The sequence below is a fragment of the Mercenaria mercenaria genome, chromosome 10, assembly GCF_021730395.1.
Source record: "Mercenaria mercenaria strain notata chromosome 10, MADL_Memer_1, whole genome shotgun sequence".
NCBI lineage: Eukaryota > Metazoa > Mollusca > Bivalvia > Venerida > Veneridae > Mercenaria > Mercenaria mercenaria.
The window spans coordinates 13,305,333-13,316,055 of NC_069370.1; the positions used below are offsets into that span (position 1 = coordinate 13,305,333).

The following is a 10,723-nucleotide window of genomic DNA, read 5'->3' on the forward strand; positions in this document are numbered from 1 at the left end:
TTGCTTTTACATGAATTTTGTGGTTCAACGGTTAGGTAACAAGTATGGTAGTTTCTTTTTTTCTTCAGCAGAGATTAAGATCAACTGGCACTTAACCACATCGAAGATTGTAAAACAATGAATCAGTTACTGCTTTTACATGAATTTTAAGGCATTGTACATTCCATTATCTAAAAGTCAATATGTTCAATATATACATTTACTGCAATTCAATATCTTTATTACCCTGATAAATTAACTATAACATCATTCAGATTTTTCCTTTCATAAGTTTACACGAAATCATTAACTCTTTTTCTGTTCAATCTTGTTTCTTCAACTTGAATTTTAACATATTTAACAGATGTATTTAAGGCTAATTTTCAAAGATTCTTATTTCAAAGTTTGAATTCTATATTTTCCAAATACAAAGAATACTTTTTCGTCTAGTTTTAACGTTAAACTCACACAATTGTAGGTCAAATGAAGACTTTCTAGCTTTTCATGGTTCAGGAAGCCCGACGTTCCCCGCCAGGTTTTGTTTTACCTCGGTTTTCCACATGGGTAGCACCACCAACCTTCCGTACACAAGCAGAAATGTTTCCCCACATAACGAATTACTTCCTCAAAGTAAGGCTCGAACCCACGTCTGTGAGGAGCAAGTAATTTGAAGACAACGACCTTAACCACTTAGCCAGGTAGATCCCCAATGAATGCTTACATAGCTTACGTTCTTACGTTCTTTTTACACCAAATATTACCTTAACTGAATTTAAATACTAACTTGGTATTACCTTCAACAAAACTCTCTTTACGGTACACTGCACTATTTGGTAAAGGCTCTTACCTCAAGATTTCAGCTGAAAATGATCCTTTTTTTAAACTAAACTAACTAATAGCACACGAGGTCCTGCTTCTAAACCACATGGATTTTAAAAGTGCCATATCAAGAAAATAAAATCCCGAGTCTGAAATCGAACCCGGTTCGCCGCGGAAATAAATATTTCCCTGTGGTCTTGAACAACACAACATACATGATATGCATTTAACGATTGTTAATTACAAAGCTGTACAATAAGGAAGTTTACATTTGGCACTACGTTACAAGTGATGCTAAATATTAAACAGAAAAAAATATAGTAAAAATAGCAAATTTGTATGTGTTTCTACAACATAATATTGTGTCGCGCCATGAGAGTTTTGGCCCAGATGCGGCGTTACGTCATTCAAGAAAACCCCGATCAAAGTTACGTCACAAAAATGAGTGGAGTTCAACACGTTTTCGCGTCAATTAATGTATTTTATCAATTAACACTATATCATTGGGACAATAAATGAATGAAGAGACAAACGTCATTTATCAAGCATGCATTGTAACATTTCCGTGTTAAATTGTCATTTCGTTTCGTTATCAAATAACTGACAATTTATCGCCCTTTGTATCAACACGTCATTTGTAAACATGACAGGTCGTGAGTAAGGAAACTCTTAAACAGTAATTTGACGATTAATTTAAAAGGGATAATGAATTGCATTGTGCGACTTACAGGTAAGTAGTAATATTTACACAATATGTAGATTTTTAAATATTAATTAAACCCATATCGACCGTTTTGTCCGTGATTTTTCTTCAAAAATATCCCGGAAATGTCAACTTTAATTCTAGCAAAAAATATTCAGCTCAGAGATGTTTATATGCTGTTACTGACCTCTGATTGTAATGGAAAATAATCACAAAACAGCGACAGTTAAGTTATATCAGCCAGAACACCCGCAGTTTTTCAAAAAAAGAAGATTACCCCCCTCCAGGAAACATTTTACCCCCCTTCTCCATACATAAACTAAATACACCCCCTCTTTCACCTCCCCCGTTTCTTTTATATGTAAATTACCTCCTCAGATATTCTCCAAATATGCGGGAGTGGGGGGAACATTCAGGAAGCTAACTTTTTCCACAACAGTTTTCACTCTTATTTCTGATCAGTGTATTAGTATGAAAGACCAGTAGGCAAAAAGTCACAGCCTTATCCATATTTATGTAGTGACTTACAGGAAAAGTTGTATCACATCTTTTGTCAGTCTAAATAAATTATTTCTTATTCATCTCAAACTAACTTTAATTACAAAAGTGTGGGGATACAAATGTATATGCATAATGATTGAATATCATCATACATATATTTTTCCAAGAAACTGTTGCAGTATTTGAGTATTTATTTACTTAGACTGAATGAATTAATTCTTTTAAGTGTATGTCTAATATGTCAGAAAATTAGCTAGCTTTTGTATTCTTGAAAATTATGAGATTGATGGATGGATGGATACTTTTTAGTCATGCTTTTATGCAGATTAAACATAAAGACACTTTTCTTTTTAAAAAATGCTTCACAGTGTTCTGTACTGTAACTTTAAAGTTATTAATACTTATGCAATTTTGTTTTGCAGAATGGCTGAAGGATGAAAGAATTTCCAGAAAAGTAAAATTCTTTATGAATTTGTGAATGGAAATAAAACCCAAGGAACTAATATATTTGCTTACCATCCAGTTGAAAGTATGCCAGTGGAATAAAGTGCAATTGTCACAGAAGTGCACAAAATAAGGTCATGCTTTCTGCAAAAGTGCACCAAGCCGATTCAACTACAAATGGGAGTCAGTCAAGAAATAAGTAAAACTAACTGAACTGTCACAGTTGAACTATGAGAAATGTTTGGTAATAGTATGTTTTGTTGCCAGAACAGCAGTGAAGTGGTTAGAGTAAAACTGTCTTAATTGTTTAAGCAACACAGAATATTTTGATTAAAACTTTCTCCATGTATAAAATATCTTGAGTGCTCTTTTTTTATTTAAATGATCATACAGATTCAAGAAATTTGACAATAAATGCAACTTTATTTTTATAAGAAAATAGTGCATTGTTGCCATGGTATTAAACATTAATCTGACTATAGATTATTGTAAAACATCTTTCATGTTTATATGTTCTATTTGTTAAAAAAATAATGTATGGTCATATTCTTTTCTAAGTAATAACTGCATCAACAAAACATTATGTTATCATATGGATCTGCTTTAAACTAGCAATAGTTGTAACTGTGCCGTGTGTATCAGAAAATTATGTATATCCCATACAGTGTCACATCAGTTTACATCAAATGAGGTTTTCTTACCTTTGAATATGAAAGTAGACAGCTTTCGATGTAAATAGTATTTTGAAAAACACTTTAACATATTCAATTTGTTTGAAGAAATTGATAGAAATGGTACTTTTGGTAAGAAAATACATCATTGTCGCCATGGTAACGAGTCACTCATCAGTATGACATCTGTACTACTACTTTAAGCAAAACCAGTTAAAATATTTCTAATAATTATTTCTTTTTGCCTAATTTTCTGTCTAACAGTTACAAAGAAATATGCCAATGAGTCAAGTATTCTAACAACAAGGTTAATGTCCTAGTTCTGTCATGTTATCTAACTCGATATCCAGTAAAGCTTTTTTAGTACAAAAGAAAGCCATAAGATTTTTGCCAAAAACTGTTATCTTTAAAATCTGTTTGTACACTAGAAAATGTTGACAGTATATTAACTATACTTTCTAGATGTTCATTTTGGCTGGATTTACCAAGGAACTATTAAAATTGGATTTAACAACTGTGTTGTTATGGAAACGATTTTTAGTGGAAAATGATATGTGCTCATATGAAAGAAAGAAACAGAAAGAAATAAATTTAATTAACTGCATGTTGTGTTTGATATTTCATTATGTACTTTCTTTTCATAGTATTTTAAGAAAGAGTCTGCATTAAGATAGTCTGCGTCTATTTTGATTCAGTTAGACCAAAATATAGGGTCCGAAAAGCGGTAATTTCTCCATAACAGTGCCTGATTTCTGTTGTCAAATTGCAAATTTTTACTTGGAACATGACAATCTGTTAGATTAGCTGAAAAACCCATTTTCGACCAAAATCGCATTTTGGCCACAAATTTCATGTCCTGACACATATAATTGATCAGGTATTAAGTTTCAAAGCCTTCTTAAGACACAAAGCTGCAATTGTTTGTCGTGCGATGTTGAGTTCAGTGCCTGAAAACAATTGTAACATAAATGTCTTCAACTATGAACCCATCAAGGGAAAGACAAGCTTTCCAAAAGATCTGTATATCCACTGAAGTGGTGTTTTGTACCTTTTCGTTGGTATATTTATATTTCTTTTAGTTAAGAAGCCGATGGATCTGAAGAGCTAAAATGATAAATTATCAGTTTTTTAACGTATGCATAAAGGTATAATTTCTTGGAGTGTGTAAACCTGTTACAAGCAGACTGTTTCAAATCTTTGATTTTATTATAAGAGATATTAGACAAATTCGTTCGGCACCTGTGGATGACACAATTTCTGTATTCATATTTGTGTTTGTACTAGACATTTATTATACAGTATTGTAGTCGGCAAGACTAAGAGCTGATACATCTAAACTCTCCTTCTTTGTATTCCCCGCCAGAAACACATATTTCTTATCTGGACGAATATAGAAGACCGTATTCTTTAGATTGAGGATAGTGCAACATGCAGATAGCCCGCCAATTCCAAATCCTCACCTGGTTGTTTAGCATGAAAGGTGTAATTTTAGTATGTGACCGAACACACCAGGAACTTTGTAACAGTACACCTATTACCGTATGGAACGCAATTGGGCAGATATTGAGGGAATGTTACCAGGACTTTTTGGTTCATTATGATGCATTTCAAATTTAGATTTAGAATACATACATGTAAATAAACTGGTACAAATATTTCAGAAAAATTTAATAAATTAGTATAAAAATATACATTATTTTGTGTTAAAAACAAACGGTGAACTAATTTTGATATGAAACTATGACAAATATTTTTAAGTTAAATTTTCCATTAATTAATATTAACTCAGTAACATAAAAAATAAAAAAAGCAATTTAAGACAAGCAAAGCTAGGGTGGCATATTTCTGCATCCACTTAAGCAGATAGTTTTCGCGGAAATTCGTATAGTTTTCGAGAAAAATCAAAATCCTTTCATGAAAAGAAATTATTGTTCTATGTGAAAAAAACTTCTCACGATTGTTCCAACTACTACATACGATAATAAATAAACGATTAAAATAACTTTTGCGAAACCATGCTTGTTTTTGTGAAAAACGATTTTTTTCCGGCATACGATAATGAAGGAAATATAACAGAAATCTTATCAAGAAAAAGAAAGATATTCCTGTTCTTCATGAAAACAGAAGTTGTCTTAAAAGAGTTATCTTTATGCAGTACTGGTCTCGATAACCAGATAAATTTCACTTCAATTTAATCAAAAATATTAATCTACCAAATTTTGATAGAAATATGCAGGCAAGGTCAATTGGAGGTTATGCTAATGGAGCTACCAGAATTATAAATTTTGACTTTCCGAAATCTAGCTGCGTCCGTTTTTCAAACAATCTCACAACACGAAATGATCATAAATATAGTGTTATCTGTATCTGAAACTTATATTTATGTCTCCCAACACACAGTGGTGTGGGAGACATATTGACTTACTCCAGTTTGTGTGTGTGTGTGTGTGTGTGTGTGTGTGTGTGTGTGTGTGTGTGTGTGTCACAAAGCTTGTCCGCACTCTAAGTCAAACACTTCTCACCCGATCTTCACCAAACTTCAATAAAATGTGTCTGCCAATAAGTGCTCGGCCAAGTCCGATAATTAACTATATCGGCTTAGGCACTTCGGAATCATGGCCCTTGATTTACCAAAAACACTCAGATTTCTTGCGAAGTTTTACCCCTAAACAGATGCCTATACTACAAGTAGTATAGGCGTCCTTTTGGTGTCTGGAAAGCGCATGCACATGTGGATTAAGTAAACAGTATATAAAGACTGAGTTACTATTTAGATGATTAAGCAGTTGTGGGAGACGTGCGCTTTTCTCAAAAGCATCTCTAGTATATAACTGATTTAAAATATCTGATTTATGTTTTAATTAAAGTTAATATTACCTATTAACGATCATAGTACAATATTATTTCGCAATTTCGCAAATATATCATAACTAACACTAAGATATTTCTCTGTCTCTGTATTCTGAAACTCATCAATTTACTATAAGTGTATAAGTTGTTTACGGCTACTTTGATGCTGTGTATATAATACGTCATATGTTATATATTTCATGATTTTTTTTCTAAACTAGAACACTAGTACTGACATTTGAAATAATTTAATCTAATTCCCCTCAATCAAATTTACCATATTTTCATAGCATTTGTCAAATATAAATGGAATGGTTGAAACCTCTTCTCGAAAAAATGTTGTCTGTACGTTTTGCGTGAAGTGGTAGTGCAGCGTCTTTTCTCGTGTAATTCTAAACTTTGGTATGCTGTAATTTACATACTGGATAAAAATAACAATTTGCTAATAGTGGTATAATTTAATATTTTGATTTTCAAAAAAATGCGGTTCAATCCTCACTCGGGGCGTTGAATTTTTCATGTCAGGAAGCCATCCAGCTGGCTAACGGAAGGTCGGTGGTTCTACCCAGGTGCCTGCTCGTGATTAAATAATGCACGGAGCGCACGTGAGGTCTTCCTCCAACATCAGAGCTGGAAGTCGCAATATGACCTAAAATTGTGGTTGTATGACGTTTAATCCAACAAAGTAAATAAATTTCAAATAAATGCTTTTTGTAGTACTGAATATTTTTTTTTTTTTGTCATTATATGGATATAAAGTCGCTGCCAAAGTATGCGAATCTAGTAATTGAAGTACAGTGAAAATACACAAATTATGTTTAACTGAAGTGAAAGATCTATTCTTATGTCATACATCCAGGGAAAATACTAAATTACTCTTCAATAAATCGCCAGAAAGAATAGGACAAAAATCCGCATCAATATTGTTATCACAAATATTGAATATTGTAAATGTATAGCAGATTTTCGAAGAGAAAAAAATATTGTAGAGTAAGTATTTGAAATGATTGAAATCAGAGAAATCTAATTATTTTAGGTTCATCATGATTACTTAAATATTCATTACAAAGTGTCAATGAAATATACGGATACATTAGATTATCTGCACAAACGTAGAAAATGTAGAGTGGTATATATTTTATATCTTTTATCCGATGAAATTGTGTTTACCTGTCTGCAAAATGTGTTGATATTATCATCAAATAAACGACTCTGTGGAAAATAGAATTCCCGTTTATGGATTTTAGATTCAAATTAACATTAGTTTATATACTTCATTTATATTTTTACCTTTTAGGAATGTATGTCTTACTTTAAATTTGCGATGCAAATGAAATTTATTACATAACTCTTTAAAAGCGTTCCTAATATTTATCTTGTGACAAGAAAACGTCATTCATATGTCAGGTTGAAACACAACAACTAATATTTTAGCAAAGGAAATGTCGATGTAAGCCCTTCCGTAGCACAGAATTGCTGTCAAACAGAGGACACAAAATAAAACCATAGGATTTCATTACAAATCAATTACATTTAAATTCAGTTTTAAAAGTTTTCATTATCGGAGTATACAATCTTTATTTGAAGCTGTTTTACATTTTGTCTGCTATTCTTTGCACAAAAAATCTACAAAACGCTTGTAAAATATTATTTTAGTAATGGAAATGTCGTTTTGTTTAAATATCTTCAGTAGCACCAAAATGCTGTGAAACAGTGGACACAGAATAAAATCATAGAATTTCACAACAAATCAACTACATTGAAATTCAGTTAAAAAGTATTTATTATCAGAGTATACAATCCTTGCCTGAAGCTGTTTATTTTGTAAATTTGCAATGGTCAGATGTACAATGATCATGAAATCAAAGGAAAATTGGAGTCTTCTTTTACAAAGTGTTTTAATTGGTAAAGCTCATGAAATTTATACTTAGCTCAAATTATGATTATGTTAAAAAATTAATATTGAAAGGTTATGAGCTTGTTCCTGAGGCTTACAGGCAGAAATTTCGAAATTGCAGAAAGAAGCCTAACCTGACCCATGTTGAATTTGCCCGAGTTAAAGAGCATTTATTTGATAGGTGGTGTACATCAAAGAAAATAGGTATTAGTTATGACAAACTTAGGCAGTTCATGTTAACTGAAGAATTTAAAATGTGCGTTGGCACCGAGGTCACATCTTTCTTGGATGAGAAACAGGTTGAAAATTTAGAAGAGGCTGCTAGATTGGCTGATGATTATACTTTAACGCATATAATTTCCTTCGACAAACCAAATTTTTTTAACAAAAAGAAAACAAAAAACTATATTTTCCACAAAATAATTCTAGGTTCTCATCTGGTTATATTTCTAATACAGGAAGTTCTCAAAAATCAAAATTTTCAGGTAGTGCACCTGTTGAAAATACAGGTAAGAAACCTACTGAAAAACCTTTGTCTCTGCCTACATGCAGTTATTGCAAGAAAGCTGGAGGCATTATCTCTCAAAGTTGTTCTCTTAAGAGGAAATAGAGAAGAGATGAAGTCAAAACCCCAGCCTTGTACTTATATCAATACTGTTATAGGGGTCAAGGACACCAATTCTGATTATATCATGGAGGTTTATGAGCCATCTATTATATCCGATGGTTCTATATTATATTATTATTATTATTATACCACATTTATATAACGCTCATTTCATGCACGTGTACACGTTCAAAAGTGCTTCACAGAAATATTGCAAAAATACTAACAAATACGCATACATATAATGCATTCCACATTAACAAAATTCATAAATGTAAAACGTATAGATTAAACAAGATAAACATACATACATATTTAAAAGTATTTAGGTTACCCTAGGATAAAAAAACTGTTCTACGCAGTTTTATGAAGAAGAAGAAAAAGTAAAAAGCATCAATGTATCGGTCAGTTAACAAAATATTGTACAAAGAAGTGGGTTTTTAGCAGGCTTTTGAAAGCAGCTAGCGTGTCAGCTTCCCTGATCTTGACGGGAAGGGAGTTCCAAAGCTTTGGAGCAGTGCACGAAAAGCTGCGATTGCCATACATTATGGTTTTAGTTTTTGGCATAACCAGTGACAGCTTGTCTTGTGATCTTAGGTTTCTGACCGGTTTATATACTTCTATCATATCCCTAATATAGGCAGGGGACTGATTGTGTAAAGCCTTAAAGGTGTGGGTCAGAACCTTGTACTGCACCCTGTATTTTACTGGCAACCAATGGAGCTCCTTCAGAACCGATGTTATATGATTGCGACGGGGCGTCTTGGTGATGATGCGAGCTGCCGTGTTCTGGACATATTGCAACTTGTTAAGTGTGCTGTTTGGAATACCACCTAACAAGGCATTACAGTAGTCTAACCGTGAAGTAACCAGGCTGTTAATAAGGGTCTTTGTGGCATCACTGGTAAGATACCGTCTGATGTAACCTATTCTGCGAAGTTGTGCATATCCAGCCCAGCACACATAGTTGACTTGTTGTTCCATATCCATATTGTTGTCAAGTACTGCACCAAGATTCCTAACACATTTTGTGGATTTTACCAGAGACTCACCGACCTTAATAGAGACGTCATCAATGTACTTGGAGTTACGCTTTGATGTGAATAGCAGCATTGAGCTTCAGCTTGTTACAATGCATCCATGAGACAATTTCAGCCAGACAGCTCTCAATGCGGCGCAAAGCTTCACTTCTAACCACAGCCTCTATCGGCTTAAAGGATAGGTATAATTGAGAGTCATCGGCATAGAAATGGTGTAGAAGTCCATGACGTCTGCATATGGCACCCACGGATTTAGTGTACATGATAAATTTCTTTGGACCAAACACTGATCCCTGGGGCACACTGTATTTCATCAACATAGGCGTCGGCAACTCACCATCAACGCACACAGTTTGATAGCGGTCACAAAGATATGATGACATCCATGCAAGTGCTTTGTCTGTGACTCCAAAATGATGTTCGAGTCTGTGTATTAGCGTTTGGTGGTCAATTGTGTCGAAAGCTGCAGACAAATCGAGTAACACGAGGACTGTTACAGAATTTTTGTCGAGGGATGTGAGGATGTCCTGCTGTACCTGTATCAAAGCCGACTCAGTTGAATGAAACTTTCTGTAAGCAGACTGCAGTCCCTCATGTAGCTTATTTTCACTCAAGTTCTATTCAAGACGCGCATCTACTACCTTTTCTAAGATTTTTGAAATGAAGTGGAGGTTAGACACAGGCCTGTAGTTTTTCGGTGATTCTACCTTGTCTACTCCTATTAAAATCCTAAGGGATACTGGAGCTTCTCGATGTCCTGTTTCATGGTTTCCGGACAATAACTCATGAAAGGCTTGACAGATTTTGATATTTTTTGTACACAGGTGTAGCATCAGAAAGTCAGGTCAAGTTCGACTTAGGGGTTAGTAGGTCAAAGGTCAAGGTCACAATGACCCTGAACAGTAAAACAGTTTCTGATGATTACTTGAGAACTCTTTGGCCTAGGATCATAACTTTTGGTGCACAGGTGTAACATCATAAAATGCAGGTCAAGTTTGACTTTGAGGTCAGTAGGTCAAAGGGCAAGGTCTCAATGACCATATTCGTTTGGACCTTCATGAAAGTTGATGAAATGTAGGTTAGATTCAATTATGGGTCATCTCTGGTAAAAATAAGGTTATAAAGCCAAATTTTAGAACAACCTAATTTTCACGATTGAGGCAATGGTTTTCATTGATGTTCACGAAACTTGTGCAGAATAATTGTCTTGAT

At 33.7% G+C, this 10,723-nt stretch overlaps 1 long non-coding RNA gene across 1 annotated transcript; it reads left to right on the forward strand.

Annotated features, from left to right (window-relative positions):
* The first annotated feature begins 1,264 nt into the window (after positions 1-1,264).
* On the forward strand, positions 1,265-3,721 carry LOC123560527 (uncharacterized). Its single transcript, XR_006688255.2, has 2 exons — positions 1,265-1,528; positions 2,425-3,721. It is a non-coding gene; the product is annotated as an uncharacterized LOC123560527 (long non-coding RNA).
* The last annotated feature ends 7,002 nt before the right edge of the window (positions 3,722-10,723 follow it).